The 21,109-nt window shown below is 46.3% G+C and overlaps 1 protein-coding gene across 2 annotated transcripts in view; it reads right to left on the minus strand.

Annotated features, from left to right (window-relative positions):
* Positions 1-21,109, minus strand: part of BCAN (brevican) — a 60,398-nt gene that overhangs the window by 38,376 nt on the left and 913 nt on the right. The gene's annotated exons all lie outside the window — the stretch shown is intronic.

Raw genomic sequence — 21,109 nt, forward strand, 5'->3', positions numbered from 1 at the left:
AACGCGCGGAATAGCATTGAGCTGGTGTTAGTTCTAGCCGCACAGCGTGGGTTTAGCGTGCGCTAAAAACGCTAATTCGGCTTAGTAAAAAGAGCCCTTAGGATTATTCTTCAGTGGCTTAATTGCGCTCACCAATTATTATTATTTTTTTTTTTACCAATTTACCAATACAAATGTATGGGGGTGGGACCGCGCCAATGTTCCCTCTAAGCAGAGCGCACGAGCGATTGCTCACAAAAAAATACCGACCTGACTTTCAGACAAAATTAAACTGTAAAGATGAATTAAACGACATCAATTTGTGCGATGGTATTTTTGCTTTGCTAATACCGGACGGAAAAAAATGGTTGGTTTTTAGAGCTTGTTGCAGCACACAAAAAAATTGAACAGACCAGGCCACTCCTTAGAAGGAACATCGGACAGCGCAGGTAGCTTACGAGATCGCTGGCATAACCGGATTTGGTTACAGTAAAAACATGCCAGCTGACAAAACCGAGCTGCGATATGTGACTGCAATCTAATAGCCCAAATATTTGTGTGTGTGTGTGTATTTAACGATTAAAGGCCGGGTAACATGAAACATGGTGGCCAGTCAACAAAGCCGGTTCTTTCTTCTTTTATATGTGTACATGTTGGCATTACCCACCTCCACCCCCACCCTTTCCTTCACCCCTTCGATATCCCCACTGAATCAGGGTGCTATTGGAACGAAGAATTATCTTCCCGCTGACGAGATCATTTGGAATTCACAAAGCGTTCTGTGTTTTCACAGACTCCACGGGAAATAAGGGGGGGGAAAAAAAAAAAAATCTCAATTTAGAAAAAGCCTTTTTATGCCGGTATCTGGCTGGTTTTCAATCCCCAGCTGGTAATGTGATGGGTTAGAATCAACCTTGTCCAAACGTATGACACTGAGTCAGCCCTTTGTAGAGGAGATTTCCTGGGCAAAACTCAACAGCCCCATAAATTGACGGGAATGCATCTTGAAGTCCTTTTAGGGAGAACGCGTCTAATTTTTCTTAAAACAGAGAACTGGTGTCCCCCTTTTAGGCTGAATCACAGTGATAAGGAATTTCAGACTTTGGAAACAAGGTTTTGGCTAAGATGCCTCTATGACGCTGCCCCTAGACCAGCAGAAGCCCTAAGCTCAAGAAGGCTTTTGCGGTGGAAATTCAAGTGTTATTGCAAAGGAAAATGTAACGGGTATCAGATACAGGGAGGTGAGAGAGGAAGGAAAGGGGGAGGATAAGAACATAAGAATTGCCGAAGGTCCATCAAACCCAGTGTCCTGTTTCCAACTGGCCAATCTAGATCCCAAGTAGCAAAACAGATTTTCTGCTGCTTACCCTAGGAATAAGCAGAGGATTTTTTTTCCCAAAGCCATCTCAATAATGGCCTATGGACTTCTCTTTTAGGAAATTGTCCAAATGTTTTTTTTTAAACCCTGCTAAGCTAACTGATTTCATTACGTTCTCCAGAAACAAATTCCAGAGTTTAATTACACACTACATCTTAAGACTGTTTTTCATAAGGTACTTTATAATTTACTTTTACAGTATATTCATATTTATTTTTGTTCAATGTTTTTTTTTATTTGTTTTGTTTAGGGTCCCTTGAGGAAGGCGAAACTAGGATCCTTGTTGGGACTTGTATTTTTTGAATAAAGACAGTTTTCCTTGGCTGATTGGACTCTCTCCTGCTGTACAGGGAGAACTCCAGCACCACTTGGGATGTAAGAAGGAACCTGTAGGCTAAGTTTTTAGATGGTGGCAGCTACGATGCCTTCTTTTACCCTCCTGCCTCCCCCCCTTCTCGTTACTCTGTCTAAACATCCCCTGCCTCCTTCCCCAGTCACCTCTCAATAGGGTTTGACTTCCAGGACTGTGGATCGGGTGCCATTCTGTCAGCAAGACAAACTCAGGAGCTCAGTTTGGCACTTTTGACACTTTTTAACCATATCTGAGCTTTGGTTTGGCTCTTTGTTCGTGAAAGGCTGTTATATTTTGGCTAAGAGCCATTTCTGGGATGGACGGGCCAGCCAGAAACAACTCTCGTTGCTCAGAACTGTTACCACAGAATCACTGCCTGGTAACACCAAGAGGCAGGCTGTGGCGGTGAAGTATTTTTTTTAAACTTAATGCAAAACCTAGCCGCGGGCCAGAACATATAAGCTATGTTTTCCCCCCAGCTGAAAATAACTTGAGGGGTGGAAAACGTTCAGACATGTGAATCACTGCAACAGCCCTGTAGCCAAGAGAAACAGCTGGGAATTGCGATTCCTGATGTTTCTTAGTCGCACGTCCTCTTGCTTTCATCTCTCAGGCAGTCTTGGGTTTTACCACCTAGTTCAATCCCATTTCTTCATGGCGGAAGGAAATTTGGACGTCCACGAATGCCTTGAATGGGGAGATTCAGCCTGTCCAAATTACCTGGAGCTAGCTGATCCGTTTTCTTCTCTACTGGCCTTCTTCCTCTGCCTGCCTCCTTTCCCAACATTTCCCTTGCTCATAGGGCGAACAGAAAGGGGCGTTTTAGTAGACGTGTAACGGGAAAGAAGGGCACCTCAGGGAAAAAGAAAATCCATCAAACTCATCAGATTACATGAACTACATTTTTTCAGGATATGGTAGGATTGGAGGGGGGGGGAAAAACAAAGTATTTTGACAATGAAATAAGAGGAGATATGATATGGCTCTTCACCTTAATCCTGCTGGCTGGGGCAATTAATGACAAAAATTATGCCCAGAGAAGAAAACCAGACCGTTCTCACTGTGCTACAGAACAATATGGTTGACACAAGCGGGGAAAGCATGCGGCGAAAGGCTCGCGGGTACGACATGTACAGTCTATGCCTCACCGCACCAGGTTTTGTCATGTACCGGAAAACGTTCGAACGGACAAATAAGGGATTGTAAGCGACGTGCTCCTTGCCTGATCCGTTTATTTCTCCTTAGTCCTTAGTGAGTTGATTCTTTTGGAAACCGAATCGAGCCCCATAGCCGGGATGACTCGGTATACAAGACTAACTACCACCCCCCCCCCCCCTCTATTACAAAGGTGCGCTAGGCTTTTTAGCGGGCGCTAAACGCTAAAGTGTTCAGAACATAAGAAATTGCCTCCACTGGGTCAGACCAGAGGGTCCATCGCGCCCAGCGGTCCGCTCCCGTGGCGGCCCATCAGGTCTATGACCTGTGAAGTGGTCCCTGACTATTCCTATAACCTACCTCTACTTCTATCTGTACCCCTCAATCCCCTTATCCTTTAGGAACCTATCTAAACCTTCCTTGAACCCCTGTAACGTGCTCTGGCCTATCACAACCTCCGGAAGCGCGTTCCATGTGTCCACCACCCTCTGGGTAAAAAAAGAACTTCCTAGCGTTTGTTCTAAACCTGTCCCCTTTCAATTTTTCCGAGTGACCCCTTGTACTTGTGGTTCCCCACAGTCTGAAGAATCTGTCCCCGTCTACCTTCTCTACGCCCTTCAGGATTTTGAAGGTTTCTATCATTTTCCAGGGAGAATAGCCCCAGCTTTTCCAACCTGTCTGCGTATGAGAAGTTTTCCATACCTTTTATCAGTTTAGTCGCTCTTCTCTGGACTCCCTCAAGTACTGCTTGGCTCGCCTTTGTAAAAGAGGGCCTAAGGATTGGATTGGATCGGAACTATGTTTTGCCATCCCTGTCAGCCAATGTTTGCCATACTATAATCTACTGTCAAATTTCACGTTTATTTAAGCTTGATATACTGCTTAACCATCCAAAGCGGTTTACATAATAATCTAAAACCAGGGGGGGGGGGAATCTGACAATACGGTTAAAATATAATAAGGACAACAGGGAAAACTTTACAAGATACGAAGGGAGGCGGGTGGGATTACAATGCTTCTATAGAATAAAAAGTCGGCGGGGAAGGGAAAACCAGAAAGAGCCAGTAGAACAGCTGAAATCGTGCTCCTAGCCTAAACCTCAAAGGCGTCTTTGTAAAGAAAGGTTTTAAGGTTAGATTTGAGTTTAGCACTATTGGTTTCTTGTCTCGTAATTAACGGGAGCGAGTTGCGCAACCTGGGAGCTTCTACCAAGAGTGTCTGAGCGTTTGGCCCTGAGGTTGTGGGTTCAAACCCACGCTGCTCCTTGTGACCCTGGGCAAGTCACTTAATCCCCCCCATTACCCTAGGTACATTAGATGGGTTGTGAAAAGTTTCAGCCTCTGATAACCAGAGCAGATATTGTGACATCATAATGCCTCATTCCACCAATAAGAGCCAACCTCATCAGTGATGTCACAAGGGCTTGATTGTCCTAGACTACATTTTGATTTCTAGAGTGGTGCAGTGGTTAAAGCTCCAGCCTCAGCACCCTGAGGTTTTGGGTTCAAACCCACGCTGCTCCTTGTGACCCTGGGCAAGTCATTTAATCCCCCCCATTACCCTAGGTACATTAGATGGGTTGTGAAAAGTTTCAGCCTCTGATAACCAGAGCAGATATTGTGATGTCATAATGCCTCATTCCACCAATAAGAGCCAACCTCATCAGTGATGTCACAAGGGCTTGATTGTCCTAGACTACATTTTGATTTCTAGAGTGGTGCAGTGGTTAAAGCTCCAGCCTCAGCACCCTGAGGTTTTGGGTTCAAACCCACGCTGCTCCTTGTGACCCTGGGCAAGTCATTTAATCCCCCCCATTACCCTAGGTACATTAGATGGGTTGTGAAAAGTTTCAGCCTCTGATAACCAGAGCAGATATTGTGACGTCATAATGCCTCATTCCACCAATAAGAGCCAACCTCATCAGTGATGTCACAAGGGCTTGATTGTCCTAGACTACATTTTGATTTCTAGAGTGGTGCAGTGGTTAAAGCTCCAGCCTCAGCACCCTGAGGTTTTGGGTTCAAACCCACGCTGCTCCTTGTGACCCTGGGCAAGTCACTTAATCCCCCCCATTACCCTAGGTACATTAGATGGGTTGTGAAAAGTTTCAGCCTCTGATAACCAGAGCAGATATTGTGACGTCATAATGCCTCATTCCACCAATAAGAGCCAACCTCATCAGTGATGTCACAAGGGCTTGATTGTCCTAGACTACATTTTGATTTCTAGAGTGGTGCAGTGGTTAAAGCTCCAGCCTCAGCACCCTGAGGTTTTGGGTTCAAACCCACGCTGCTCCTTGTGACCCTGGGCAAGTCATTTAATCCCCCCCATTACCCTAGGTACATTAGATGGGTTGTGAAAAGTTTCAGCCTCTGATAACCAGAGCTGATATTGTGACGTCATAATGCCTCATTCCACCAATAAGAGCCAACCTCATCAGTGATGTCACAAGGGCTTGATTGTCCTAGACTACATTTTGATTTCTAGAGTGGTGCAGTGGTTAAAGCTCCAGCCTCAGCACCCTGAGGTTTTGGGTTCAAACCCACGCTGCTCCTTGTGACCCTGGGCAAGTCATTTAATCCCCCCCATTACCCTAGGTACATTAGATGGGTTGTGAAAAGTTTCAGCCTCTGATAACCAGAGCAGATATTGTGACGTCATAATGCCTCATTCCACCAATAAGAGCCAACCTCATCAGTGATGTCACAAGGGCTTGATTGTCCTAGACTACATTTTGATTTCTAGAGTGGTGAAGTGGTTAAAGCTCCAGCCTCAGCACCCTGAGGTTTTGGGTTCAAACCCACGCTGCTCCTTGTGACCCTGGGCAAGTCACTTAATCCCCCCCATTACCCTAGGTACATTAGATGGGTTGTGAAAAGTTTCAGCCTCTGATAACCAGAGCTGATATTGTGACATCATAATGCCTCATTCCACCAATAAGAGCCAACCTCATCAGTGATGTCACAAGGGCTTGATTGTCCTAGACTACATTTTGATTTCTAGAGTGGTGCAGTGGTTAAAGCTACAGCCTCTGCACCCTGAGGTTTGGGGTTCAAACCCCCGCTGCTCCTTGTGACCCTGGGCAAGTCACTTAATCCCCCCCATTACCCTAGGTACATTAGATGGGTTGTGAAAAGTTTCAGCCTCTGATAACCAGAGCAGATATTGTGACGTCATAATGCCTCATTCCACCAATAAGAGCCAACCTCATCAGTGATGTCACAAGGGCTTGATTGTCCTAGACTACATTTTGATTTCTAGAGTGGTGAAGTGGTTAAAGCTCCAGCCTCAGCACCCTGAGGTTTTGGGTTCAAACCCACGCTGCTCCTTGTGACCCTGGGCAAGTCACTTAATCCCCCCCATTACCCTAGGTACATTAGATGGGTTGTGAAAAGTTTCAGCCTCTGATAACCAGAGCTGATATTGTGACATCATAATGCCTCATTCCACCAATAAGAGCCAACCTCATCAGTGATGTCACAAGGGCTTGATTGTCCTAGACTACATTTTGATTTCTAGAGTGGTGCAGTGGTTAAAGCTACAGCCTCTGCACCCTGAGGTTTGGGGTTCAAACCCCCGCTGCTCCTTGTGACCCTGGGCAAGTCACTTAATCCCCCCCATTACCCTAGGTACATTAGATGGGTTGTGAAAAGTTTCAGCCTCTGATAACCAGAGCAGATATTGTGACATCATAATGCCTCATTCCACCAATAAGAGCCAACCTCATCAGTGATGTCACAAGGGCTTGATTGTCCTAGACTACATTTTGATTTCTAGAGTGGTGCAGTGGTTAAAGCTCCAGCCTCAGCACCCTGAGGTTTTGGGTTCAAACCCACGCTGCTCCTTGTGACCCTGGGCAAGTCACTTAATCCCCCCCATTACCCTAGGTACATTAGATGGGTTGTGAAAAGTTTCAGCCTCTGATAACCAGAGCAGATATTGTGACGTCATAATGCCTCATTCCACCAATAAGAGCCAACCTCATCAGTGATGTCACAAGGGCTTGATTGTCCTAGACTACATTTTGATTTCTAGAGTGGTGAAGTGGTTAAAGCTCCAGCCTCAGCACCCTGAGGTTTTGGGTTCAAACCCACGCTGCTCCTTGTGACCCTGGGCAAGTCACTTAATCCCCCCCATTACCCTAGGTACATTAGATGGGTTGTGAAAAGTTTCAGCCTCTGATAACCAGAGCTGATATTGTGACATCATAATGCCTCATTCCACCAATAAGAGCCAACCTCATCAGTGATGTCACAAGGGCTTGATTGTCCTAGACTACATTTTGATTTCTAGAGTGGTGCAGTGGTTAAAGCTACAGCCTCTGCACCCTGAGGTTTGGGGTTCAAACCCCCGCTGCTCCTTGTGACCCTGGGCAAGTCACTTAATCCCCCCCATTACCCTAGGTACATTAGATGGGTTGTGAAAAGTTTCAGCCTCTGATAACCAGAGCTGATATTGTGACATCATAATGCCTCATTCCACCAATAAGAGCCAACCTCATCAGTGATGTCACAAGGGCTTGATTGTCCTAGACTACATTTTGATTTCTAGAGTGGTGCAGTGGTTAAAGCTCCAGCCTCAGCACCCTGAGGTTTTGGGTTCAAACCCACGCTGCTCCTTGTGACCCTGGGCAAGTCATTTAATCCCCCCCATTACCCTAGGTACATTAGATGGGTTGTGAAAAGTTTCAGCCTCTGATAACCAGAGCAGATATTGTGACGTCATAATGCCTCATTCCACCAATAAGAGCCAACCTCATCAGTGATGTCACAAGGGCTTGATTGTCCTAGACTACATTTTGATTTCTAGAGTGGTGCAGTGGTTAAAGCTCCAGCCTCAGCACCCTGAGGTTTTGGGTTCAAACCCCCGCTGCTCCTTGTGACCCTGGGCAAGTCACTTAATCCCCCCCATTACCCTAGGTACATTAGATGGGTTGTGAAAAGTTTCAGCCTCTGATAACCAGAGCTGATATTGTGACATCATAATGCCTCATTCCACCAATAAGAGCCAACCTCATCAGTGATGTCACAAGGGCTTGATTGTCCTAGACTACATTTTGATTTCTAGAGTGGTGCAGTGGTTAAAGCTACAGGCTCTGCACCCTGAGGTTGTGGTTTTAAACCCACGTTGCTCCTTGTGACCTCTGGGCAAGTCACTTAATCCCCCCCATTACCCTAGGTACATTAGATGGGTTGTGAAAAGTTTCAGCCTCTGATAACCAGAGCAGATATTGTGACGTCATAATGCCTCATTCCACCAATAAGAGCCAACCTCATCAGTGATGTCACAAGGGCTTGATTGTCCTAGACTACATTTTGATTTCTAGAGTGGTGAAGTGGTTAAAGCTCCAGCCTCAGCACCCTGAGGTTTTGGGTTCAAACCCACGCTGCTCCTTGTGACCCTGGGCAAGTCACTTAATCCCCCCCATTACCCTAGGTACATTAGATGGGTTGTGAAAAGTTTCAGCCTCTGATAACCAGAGCTGATATTGTGACATCATAATGCCTCATTCCACCAATAAGAGCCAACCTCATCAGTGATGTCACAAGGGCTTGATTGTCCTAGACTACATTTTGATTTCTAGAGTGGTGCAGTGGTTAAAGCTACAGCCTCTGCACCCTGAGGTTTGGGGTTCAAACCCCCGCTGCTCCTTGTGACCCTGGGCAAGTCACTTAATCCCCCCCATTACCCTAGGTACATTAGATGGGTTGTGAAAAGTTTCAGCCTCTGATAACCAGAGCTGATATTGTGACATCATAATGCCTCATTCCACCAATAAGAGCCAACCTCATCAGTGATGTCACAAGGGCTTGATTGTCCTAGACTACATTTTGATTTCTAGAGTGGTGCAGTGGTTAAAGCTCCAGCCTCAGCACCCTGAGGTTTTGGGTTCAAACCCACGCTGCTCCTTGTGACCCTGGGCAAGTCATTTAATCCCCCCCATTACCCTAGGTACATTAGATGGGTTGTGAAAAGTTTCAGCCTCTGATAACCAGAGCAGATATTGTGACGTCATAATGCCTCATTCCACCAATAAGAGCCAACCTCATCAGTGATGTCACAAGGGCTTGATTGTCCTAGACTACATTTTGATTTCTAGAGTGGTGCAGTGGTTAAAGCTCCAGCCTCAGCACCCTGAGGTTTTGGGTTCAAACCCCCGCTGCTCCTTGTGACCCTGGGCAAGTCACTTAATCCCCCCCATTACCCTAGGTACATTAGATGGGTTGTGAAAAGTTTCAGCCTCTGATAACCAGAGCTGATATTGTGACATCATAATGCCTCATTCCACCAATAAGAGCCAACCTCATCAGTGATGTCACAAGGGCGTGATTGTCCTAGACTACATTTTGATTTCTTGAGTGGTGCAGTGGTTAAAGCTCCAGCCTCAGCACCCTGAGGTTTTGGGTTCAAACCCACGCTGCTCCTTGTGACCCTGGGCAAGTCATTTAATCCCCCCCATTACCCTAGGTACATTAGATGGGTTGTGAAAAGTTTCAGCCTCTGATAACCAGAGCAGATATTGTGACGTCATAATGCCTCATTCCACCAATAAGAGCCAACCTCATCAGTGATGTCACAAGGGCTTGATTGTCCTAGACTACATTTTGATTTCTAGAGTGGTGCAGTGGTTAAAGCTCCAGCCTCAGCACCCTGAGGTTTTGGGTTCAAACCCCCGCTGCTCCTTGTGACCCTGGGCAAGTCACTTAATCCCCCCCATTACCCTAGGTACATTAGATGGGTTGTGAAAAGTTTCAGCCTCTGATAACCAGAGCTGATATTGTGACATCATAATGCCTCATTCCACCAATAAGAGCCAACCTCATCAGTGATGTCACAAGGGCTTGATTGTCCTAGACTACATTTTGATTTCTAGAGTGGTGCAGTGGTTAAAGCTACAGGCTCTGCACCCTGAGGTTGTGGTTTTAAACCCACGTTGCTCCTTGTGACCTCTGGGCAAGTCACTTAATCCCCCCCATTACCCTAGGTACATTAGATGGGTTGTGAAAAGTTTCAGCCTCTGATAACCAGAGCAGATATTGTGACGTCATAATGCCTCATTCCACCAATAAGAGCCAACCTCATCAGTGATGTCACAAGGGCTTGATTGTCCTAGACTACATTTTGATTTCTAGAGTGGTGAAGTGGTTAAAGCTCCAGCCTCAGCACCCTGAGGTTTTGGGTTCAAACCCACGCTGCTCCTTGTGACCCTGGGCAAGTCACTTAATCCCCCCCATTACCCTAGGTACATTAGATGGGTTGTGAAAAGTTTCAGCCTCTGATAACCAGAGCTGATATTGTGACATCATAATGCCTCATTCCACCAATAAGAGCCAACCTCATCAGTGATGTCACAAGGGCTTGATTGTCCTAGACTACATTTTGATTTCTAGAGTGGTGCAGTGGTTAAAGCTACAGCCTCTGCACCCTGAGGTTTGGGGTTCAAACCCCCGCTGCTCCTTGTGACCCTGGGCAAGTCACTTAATCCCCCCCATTACCCTAGGTACATTAGATGGGTTGTGAAAAGTTTCAGCCTCTGATAACCAGAGCAGATATTGTGACGTCATAATGCCTCATTCCACCAATAAGAGCCAACCTCATCAGTGATGTCACAAGGGCTTGATTGTCCTAGACTACATTTTGATTTCTAGAGTGGTGCAGTGGTTAAAGCTCCAGCCTCAGCACCCTGAGGTTTTGGGTTCAAACCCCCGCTGCTCCTTGTGACCCTGGGCAAGTCATTTAATCCCCCCCATTACCCTAGGTACATTAGATGGGTTGTGAAAAGTTTCAGCCTCTGATAACCAGAGCAGATATTGTGACGTCATAATGCCTCATTCCACCAATAAGAGCCAACCTCATCAGTGATGTCACAAGGGCTTGATTGTCCTAGACTACATTTTGATTTCTAGAGTGGTGCAGTGGTTAAAGCTCCAGCCTCAGCACCCTGAGGTTTTGGGTTCAAACCCACGCTGCTCCTTGTGACCCTGGGCAAGTCATTTAATCCCCCCCATTACCCTAGGTACATTAGATGGGTTGTGAAAAGTTTCAGCCTCTGATAACCAGAGCTGATATTGTGACATCATAATGCCTCATTCCACCAATAAGAGCCAACCTCATCAGTGATGTCACAAGGGCTTGATTGTCCTAGACTACATTTTGATTTCTAGAGTGGTGCAGTGGTTAAAGCTACAGCCTCTGCACCCTGAGGTTTTGGGTTCAAACCCCCGCTGCTCCTTGTGACCCTGGGCAAGTCACTTAATCCCCCCCATTACCCTAGGTACATTAGATGGGTTGTGAAAAGTTTCAGCCTCTGATAACCAGAGCAGATATTGTGACGTCATAATGCCTCATTCCACCAATAAGAGCCAACCTCATCAGTGATGTCACAAGGGCTTGATTGTCCTAGACTACATTTTGATTTCTAGAGTGGTGCAGTGGTTAAAGCTCCAGCCTCAGCACCCTGAGGTTTTGGGTTCAAACCCCCGCTGCTCCTTGTGACCCTGGGCAAGTCATTTAATCCCCCCCATTACCCTAGGTACATTAGATGGGTTGTGAAAAGTTTCAGCCTCTGATAACCAGAGCAGATATTGTGACGTCATAATGCCTCATTCCACCAATAAGAGCCAACCTCATCAGTGATGTCACAAGGGCTTGATTGTCCTAGACTACATTTTGATTTCTAGAGTGGTGCAGTGGTTAAAGCTCCAGCCTCAGCACCCTGAGGTTTTGGGTTCAAACCCACGCTGCTCCTTGTGACCCTGGGCAAGTCATTTAATCCCCCCCATTACCCTAGGTACATTAGATGGGTTGTGAAAAGTTTCAGCCTCTGATAACCAGAGCAGATATTGTGACGTCATAATGCCTCATTCCACCAATAAGAGCCAACCTCATCAGTGATGTCACAAGGGCTTGATTGTCCTAGACTACATTTTGATTTCTAGAGTGGTGCAGTGGTTAAAGCTCCAGCCTCAGCACCCTGAGGTTTTGGGTTCAAACCCACGCTGCTCCTTGTGACCCTGGGCAAGTCATTTAATCCCCCCCATTACCCTAGGTACATTAGATGGGTTGTGAAAAGTTTCAGCCTCTGATAACCAGAGCAGATATTGTGACGTCATAATGCCTCATTCCACCAATAAGAGCCAACCTCATCAGTGATGTCACAAGGGCTTGATTGTCCTAGACTACATTTTGATTTCTAGAGTGGTGCAGTGGTTAAAGCTCCAGCCTCAGCACCCTGAGGTTTTGGGTTCAAACCCCCGCTGCTCCTTGTGACCCTGGGCAAGTCACTTAATCCCCCCCATTACCCTAGGTACATTAGATGGGTTGTGAAAAGTTTCAGCCTCTGATAACCAGAGCTGATATTGTGACATCATAATGCCTCATTCCACCAATAAGAGCCAACCTCATCAGTGATGTCACAAGGGCTTGATTGTCCTAGACTACATTTTGATTTCTAGAGTGGTGCAGTGGTTAAAGCTCCAGCCTCAGCACCCTGAGGTTTTGGGTTCAAACCCACGCTGCTCCTTGTGACCCTGGGCAAGTCATTTAATCCCCCCCATTACCCTAGGTACATTAGATGGGTTGTGAAAAGTTTCAGCCTCTGATAACCAGAGCAGATATTGTGACGTCATAATGCCTCATTCCACCAATAAGAGCCAACCTCATCAGTGATGTCACAAGGGCTTGATTGTCCTAGACTACATTTTGATTTCTAGAGTGGTGCAGTGGTTAAAGCTCCAGCCTCAGCACCCTGAGGTTTTGGGTTCAAACCCCCGCTGCTCCTTGTGACCCTGGGCAAGTCACTTAATCCCCCCCATTACCCTAGGTACATTAGATGGGTTGTGAAAAGTTTCAGCCTCTGATAACCAGAGCTGATATTGTGACATCATAATGCCTCATTCCACCAATAAGAGCCAACCTCATCAGTGATGTCACAAGGGCTTGATTGTCCTAGACTACATTTTGATTTCTAGAGTGGTGCAGTGGTTAAAGCTACAGGCTCTGCACCCTGAGGTTGTGGTTTTAAACCCACGTTGCTCCTTGTGACCTCTGGGCAAGTCACTTAATCCCCCCCATTACCCTAGGTACATTAGATGGGTTGTGAAAAGTTTCAGCCTCTGATAACCAGAGCAGATATTGTGACGTCATAATGCCTCATTCCACCAATAAGAGCCAACCTCATCAGTGATGTCACAAGGGCTTGATTGTCCTAGACTACATTTTGATTTCTAGAGTGGTGAAGTGGTTAAAGCTCCAGCCTCAGCACCCTGAGGTTTTGGGTTCAAACCCACGCTGCTCCTTGTGACCCTGGGCAAGTCACTTAATCCCCCCCATTACCCTAGGTACATTAGATGGGTTGTGAAAAGTTTCAGCCTCTGATAACCAGAGCTGATATTGTGACATCATAATGCCTCATTCCACCAATAAGAGCCAACCTCATCAGTGATGTCACAAGGGCTTGATTGTCCTAGACTACATTTTGATTTCTAGAGTGGTGCAGTGGTTAAAGCTACAGCCTCTGCACCCTGAGGTTTGGGGTTCAAACCCCCGCTGCTCCTTGTGACCCTGGGCAAGTCACTTAATCCCCCCCATTACCCTAGGTACATTAGATGGGTTGTGAAAAGTTTCAGCCTCTGATAACCAGAGCAGATATTGTGACGTCATAATGCCTCATTCCACCAATAAGAGCCAACCTCATCAGTGATGTCACAAGGGCTTGATTGTCCTAGACTACATTTTGATTTCTAGAGTGGTGCAGTGGTTAAAGCTCCAGCCTCAGCACCCTGAGGTTTTGGGTTCAAACCCCCGCTGCTCCTTGTGACCCTGGGCAAGTCATTTAATCCCCCCCATTACCCTAGGTACATTAGATGGGTTGTGAAAAGTTTCAGCCTCTGATAACCAGAGCAGATATTGTGACGTCATAATGCCTCATTCCACCAATAAGAGCCAACCTCATCAGTGATGTCACAAGGGCTTGATTGTCCTAGACTACATTTTGATTTCTAGAGTGGTGCAGTGGTTAAAGCTCCAGCCTCAGCACCCTGAGGTTTTGGGTTCAAACCCACGCTGCTCCTTGTGACCCTGGGCAAGTCATTTAATCCCCCCCATTACCCTAGGTACATTAGATGGGTTGTGAAAAGTTTCAGCCTCTGATAACCAGAGCTGATATTGTGACATCATAATGCCTCATTCCACCAATAAGAGCCAACCTCATCAGTGATGTCACAAGGGCTTGATTGTCCTAGACTACATTTTGATTTCTAGAGTGGTGCAGTGGTTAAAGCTACAGCCTCTGCACCCTGAGGTTTGGGGTTCAAACCCCCGCTGCTCCTTGTGACCCTGGGCAAGTCACTTAATCCCCCCCATTACCCTAGGTACATTAGATGGGTTGTGAAAAGTTTCAGCCTCTGATAACCAGAGCAGATATTGTGACGTCATAATGCCTCATTCCACCAATAAGAGCCAACCTCATCAGTGATGTCACAAGGGCTTGATTGTCCTAGACTACATTTTGATTTCTAGAGTGGTGCAGTGGTTAAAGCTCCAGCCTCAGCACCCTGAGGTTTTGGGTTCAAACCCCCGCTGCTCCTTGTGACCCTGGGCAAGTCATTTAATCCCCCCCATTACCCTAGGTACATTAGATGGGTTGTGAAAAGTTTCAGCCTCTGATAACCAGAGCAGATATTGTGACGTCATAATGCCTCATTCCACCAATAAGAGCCAACCTCATCAGTGATGTCACAAGGGCTTGATTGTCCTAGACTACATTTTGATTTCTAGAGTGGTGCAGTGGTTAAAGCTCCAGCCTCAGCACCCTGAGGTTTTGGGTTCAAACCCACGCTGCTCCTTGTGACCCTGGGCAAGTCATTTAATCCCCCCCATTACCCTAGGTACATTAGATGGGTTGTGAAAAGTTTCAGCCTCTGATAACCAGAGCAGATATTGTGACGTCATAATGCCTCATTCCACCAATAAGAGCCAACCTCATCAGTGATGTCACAAGGGCTTGATTGTCCTAGACTACATTTTGATTTCTAGAGTGGTGCAGTGGTTAAAGCTCCAGCCTCAGCACCCTGAGGTTTTGGGTTCAAACCCACGCTGCTCCTTGTGACCCTGGGCAAGTCATTTAATCCCCCCCATTACCCTAGGTACATTAGATGGGTTGTGAAAAGTTTCAGCCTCTGATAACCAGAGCAGATATTGTGACGTCATAATGCCTCATTCCACCAATAAGAGCCAACCTCATCAGTGATGTCACAAGGGCTTGATTGTCCTAGACTACATTTTGATTTCTAGAGTGGTGAAATGGTTAAAGATACAGGCTCTGCACCCTGAGGTTTTGGGTTCAAACCCCCGCTGCTCCTTGTGACCCTGGGCAGGTCACTTAATCCCCCCATTACCCCAGGTATCTTAGAAAGATTGTGAGCCTGCTAGGACAGACAAGGGGAAAATGCTTGAGTACCTGAATCCCATGCGAGAACAGTATCGAAAACTGAATAAATATAATAGGCACCAAACAAATCTCACAGTCCTAGATCTGCTTTATAGCCTGTTAATTACATGACTGGTGGATTCTCCCTTTGTATATTTTAAGTCTGTGCCCCCCCACCCCTCCCACACAAGCCTACTGGCGTAGCTTAGAAAAGGTCCCCTCAATCAATGCTCACCCCAACCCCTCACTGAAACAGCCAATTCTGCCTTGGCAAGTTTTGAAAAAGAGAAGAAAGGCACCCCCCCTCCCCATCCCTCCCTCTCTCCTCCACCCTCTACAGCGACACTGGGATTGATCGCCAGCCTTGGCAGGGGGAGCTGCTCTAATTATAGCTGAAGTGCAACCAGCCAGAGATTTCTCTTAGTGGGCAAAAGAGAAAGTGATCATTCAAGCCCAAGGACGGCACAGCGGCAGCTACTGTAACTGGGATGAATGTAAACGCTGGACACCGATAATCCATGGGGTTCCCATTATTCCGAATGGAGCATCGCCTACCATAACGGTTGACAAAGGGGACGTAGGGGTGAATATTCGGGGTTGGAATCTCTCCTGGACGGGCAGCACTAACATCCCAAGGACAAAAACCTCATCCAGCCATTTCTGGAAATCTCCTTCTCTGTATGGAATCTTTTCCTAAAGAGCTAATACAAAGATTTCTATCTGTATATTACAGGGATCTATCTGTGTCCCCCAAGATCCTTTTGTGTCCCCCATGAATCTCTTTGTGCCTCTAGGGATATTTCTGAGCCCCCAGAGATCTATATCCCTAGAGATCATTATGTGACCCCATGAATGTTTGTACCTGAGTTCCCATGGATCTCTGGGTCTCTAGGGATCTTTCTATTTGTATCCTCAGGGGCTGTGTTCCCATGGATCTCTGGGTCTCTAAGGATCTTTCTAGTTGTATCCTCAGGGGCGGAGCTCCCGTGGATCTCTGGGTCTCTAGGGATCTTTCTAGTTGTATCCTCAGGGGCAGTGTTCCCGTGGATCTCTGGGTCTCTAAGGATCTTTCTAGTTGTATCCTCAGGGGCGGAGCTCCCGTGGATCTCTGGGTCTCTAGGGATCTTTCTATTTGTATCCTCAGGGGCTGTGTTCCCATGGATCTCTGGGTCTCTAAGGATCTTTCTAGTTGTATCCTCAGGGGCGGAGCTCCCGTGGATCTCTGGGTCTCTAGGGATCTTTCTAGTTGTATCCTCAGGGGCAGTGTTCCCGTGGATCTCTGGGTCTCTAAGGATCTTTCTAGTTGTATCCTCAGGGGCGGAGCTCCCGTGGATCTCTGGGTCTCTAGGGATCTTTCTAGTTGTATCCTCAGGGGCAGTGTTCCCGTGGATCTCTGGGTCTCTAAGGATCTTTCTAGTTGTATCCTCAGGGGCGGAGCTCCCGTGGATCTCTGGGTCTCTAGGGATCTTTCTAGTTGTATCCTCAGGGGCGGAGCTCCCATGGATCTCTGGGTCTCTAGGGATCTTTCTATTTGTATCCTCAGGGGCAGTGTTCCCGTGGATCTCTGGGTCTCTAAGGATCTTTCTAGTTGTATCCTCAGGGGCGGAGCTCCCGTGGATCTCTGGGTCTCTAGGGATCTTTCTAGTTGTATCCTCAGGGGCGGAGCTCCCGTGGATCTCTGGGTCTCTAGGGATCTTTCTAGTTGTATCCTCAGGGGCAGTGTTCCCGTGGATCTCTGGGTCTCTAAGGATCTTTCTAGTTGTATCCTCAGGGGCGGAGCTCCCGTGGATCTCTGGGTCTCTAGGGATCTTTCTAGTTGTATCCTCAGGGGCAGTGTTCCCGTGGATCTCTGGGTCTCTAAGGATCTTTCTAGTTGTATCCTCAGGGGCGGAGCTCCCGTGGATCTCTGGGTCTCTAGGGATCTTTCTAGTTGTATCCTCAGGGGCAGTGTTCCCATGGATCTCTGGGTCTCTAAGGATCTTTCTAGTTGTATCCTCAGGGGCGGAGCTCCCGTGGATCTTTGGGTCTCTAGGGATCTTTCTATTTGTATCCTCAGGCACGGAGCTCCCGTGGATCTCTGGGTCTCTAGGGATCTTTCTATTTGTATCCTCAGGGGCGGAGTTCCCATGAATCTGGGTCTCTAGGAATCTTTCTATTTGTATCCTCAGGGGCAGAGTTCCCGTGGATTTTTGGATCTCTAGAGATCTTTCTAGAGGGCCTACAACAGGCGAAATATGCTGATACCAGAACAAGGGCCATTTCTGTTGCTGGGGTGATTTTATGGAATAACGTAGCTAGACAGTCGAGGATGGTGGATAACATTCAGCCCTTTAAGAAGCTTCTAAAAACAGTACTATATGTGGAGGCTTTTTTTTTTTTTTTAAATAGATGGGTCATCTTTTTGTGACTCATGACCCATGTGACCCATCATGCCTTTCACCCATTACCTATTCCCATGATCCGCAGTGCATTTTCCCAGCTCCAGATGCAGTGCCAGCAGATAAGGCTACAATTGACAAATCTAGGCCTCCTGCTACCTGCCACTGCATTGTTAACTGCCAAACTAGTTGTAGCCGTGACGGCAATGGTGCAAGTGCTCTTCTCATTTCATTTTTATTATTTACGATTACTGTATTCAATTTCCGTTCACTCATAAATGGCAGAAAGACACGGATTGCAATTGTAACGGTCACAGGCCTGGCACCACGTGCGAGTCTGTGTCCTGCGGCTGCCGAACCAGTCACTGTTCCAAAATCACTTGATCAGCCTATTTTTGTACCCCTCAGAGACAATCGAAATAACCTCAACCGTTTCAGGATACATGCTACTGTGCTGTGATATCATTATGTGTTGAGCGTTGAATGCGCTTTAGTGTCTGACGCTGGAATTATATCAAGTTGTCTGGCAATGTCTGATAACATCGGAAATGTCTTGCCACGGAGAGCCCACCACTTCAGCGAGTCAAAGTGAGGTTATGACGGGTTCGCTTCTCTCTCGTAATCTCTCATTTCATCATCGACTCGGTTCCAGTGTGCGCCTGGATAGTTGGCTCAGACATATATAATAAACACGAGATGCATAAGCATAAGTATAACAATATATGTGACGTTCATTTATCTGCTATTTTTGCTCTAGTCCTTGCAGATCCCAAAACAAAAGTGGCTGAAAATTATTATGGCACCTTGTCTCTGAATTTCTGACCCAATGCGAATGGATCAACCTTCACCTTCTCGAATAAAGGCTCCAGTGGTGCACTCAAGTTGACATCTGTAACATATTCTGCAAAACCCAAGGCTGCTTCAGTAACATCATCGGAAGTTGAGTCAGTCAATTCAATGGCTAGCATTTGAAGGGAGGACTTCACTTGTTCGAAGAACCCTTGGCGATCTTTTAGGTTTTTCACAAAACTAAATCTTCGCTAAGTTGACTCAAGATACATTGCCATAAAGTGCAACATGGTCAAACTGTTCCAGTATTTGTCATTTAATCACAACTCTCCAAAATTGATGAAAACATGTCACGCAAACCACGCCATGGCCTCGTTTCTCCCCCATGTTTAAGGCTTTTGGGCAAGTTGGACTGAATGCCTGTTGCCTGGTTTGCATATTTGACCAATTAATGGAAATAGTTGTCCAGTTGATGTACTTCGGGGCTGTGTCAACGGAAGTATTTAGCCAATGACACGAGCAATCCACATGAGTTTTTGCAGCAGTTGCGGCCACAACATTTGATCCTTTGTCAGTCGTGCATGGTGTATCATCCAACAGTGTAATTGATTTCAAACCCGAACTCTCAATGACCAAGAATGATAGTCCAACCTCAACAACCCGACGCAGTTCGGCACTCTTGACAGCAGCTGTATCCCCTGGTGAACACCTGCCTACTCTGGCGACAGCACGTGACTTCATATGATCGGTCATATTTTTTGTACCATACTGTTTAATCGATCCTTCGTCTACTCTTGACTTAAACAGTAGACAACTTGAACCCACACAGCCGCCCAGCCAAAAATATGCTCACCATTTGCGGTTTCAACCAATCTGAATGTTTTCCAACGTTTGGCTTTGCCGTCTGCATTTTCATTCAGAACCATTTTGAATCGCATTATACAAACTGTCCAATGTCCAATGTCCACGATCAGATGGTTTAAAGTCATTCTTAGCTATCTTGACTGATATTTCACTACTCTTACACACAGATCTGGACTACCCAATCTCAGCTCAGACTGCCAATCGAATTCCTACCTGCAGTCAGTCCAGTCCCGCACACTCGTAGCCTCAGCCACCAGTGCATAGAACAGTCCGCATCCGGGTTGGACGGTGCCTGCTCAGTCATCTCATTGTGGTTTTCTTTCTCCCTGTGGTGGCGACCAAGTTGTGTAGGCATTTCCCATGATAGCTTTGCAGATTCACGGTAAATTGTCTCCCCGCAGCCATAGGCAGCTACATTCTGCAGCAGGCAACAAATCTCAGGCCTCCAGCAGCACTCCACTCCCCCACCATGGCCCAATGGGCTTTTTAGGAGGGCCAAGCCACAAGCACATACTACAGCGATCATCAGGGCCACTAAGCTCCAGAGAGCAGACTGACCCGTGACCCATTAAATATTGTTGGCCCATGACCTGTTGACCCATTATCAGCTCTGAGACTACAAGTAATGTTTATTGAGGAAAGATGGATATAGAATGAATAATTTTTATGCATATTAATGTCTGCTTTAAAGGGTATTAATTTTTGTATTTTAGGCATGCATTTTGTAACCCGCGTAGGTTTTAGGCAGGATATAAGTCTGTTAAATTTGTACCCTAAGGGATCTATAAGAGCTCTAGAGATGAGTTCCTATGGATCTCTAGGGGATCTTTCTATTTGTATCCTCAGAGATACGAGGGGGTGCTGAAAAGTTCTCCAAGAAGAGAATGACATGGATATGGTTCAATCAATGATCTGAAACAACGTCAAAACATAGAATTTCATTTCTGGAAATTGGCACTTAACGAAATAAGAGAACACTCTTTAGTTACATTGGCAAAATAGGAAGTTGGTTGGTTGGACTGAAAACATTTCAGCACTCCCAAGTATGTAATAAAAGTGAACCAAGTAGAGGACAATCAAGCCACTGTGACATCACTGATGAGGTTGGCTCTTATTGGTGGGATGAGGCTTTATGACATCACAATCTCAGCTCTGGCTACCAGAGCCTGAAAGTCTTCACACTACGAGGAAGTTCTGAAAAGTTCTCAGTCCAACCGAGAAGAGAATGATGTGAATATGGTTCAATTTTCGATTGAACTGCTGTCCGCAGATCTTGAATAGAGGAGGAGGACAAGATCTGCTTCCGTAAATTGCTGACAAACAGTTCAATCAAAAATTGGGACAAAAGAAAAATTGTGTGATCACTCCAAAGACCCCTGAGGCAGGCTAAGAGCCGAAACACCGATAGTGTCGGCTCTTTTTCATCTGGAATAAAGAAAATAATATATGTCCCAGCTCTTCAAGCATCTACACTCTTTATTGGGTGACATTTGGTTTGTTGTGTACTTAGAGGTCCCTTTCTTTGTGCGTTGGCCTTTCTTCCAAGATCAAATCTTGTACAGAAGGAGATTAGTTTCTGCCGCGACTTTCTACCTAAAGGGCTGGACTAGCCTTCCACACCCCCAGCACAAGCTGAGCAGTCACTTAACTGTTTGATGTGGGCAATTAACTCTACGGCAGTCTCTGGCTCAATCTTACTGTCCCGCTCTCAAACACAGGTGCACACACCTAGACGAGGGGAAATCAAACTGTTATAGGGTTTTCATAGTATATACACTTTGAAT

This window comes from Geotrypetes seraphini, chromosome 16 (genome assembly GCF_902459505.1).
Source record: "Geotrypetes seraphini chromosome 16, aGeoSer1.1, whole genome shotgun sequence".
Taxonomy (NCBI): domain Eukaryota; kingdom Metazoa; phylum Chordata; class Amphibia; order Gymnophiona; family Dermophiidae; genus Geotrypetes; species Geotrypetes seraphini.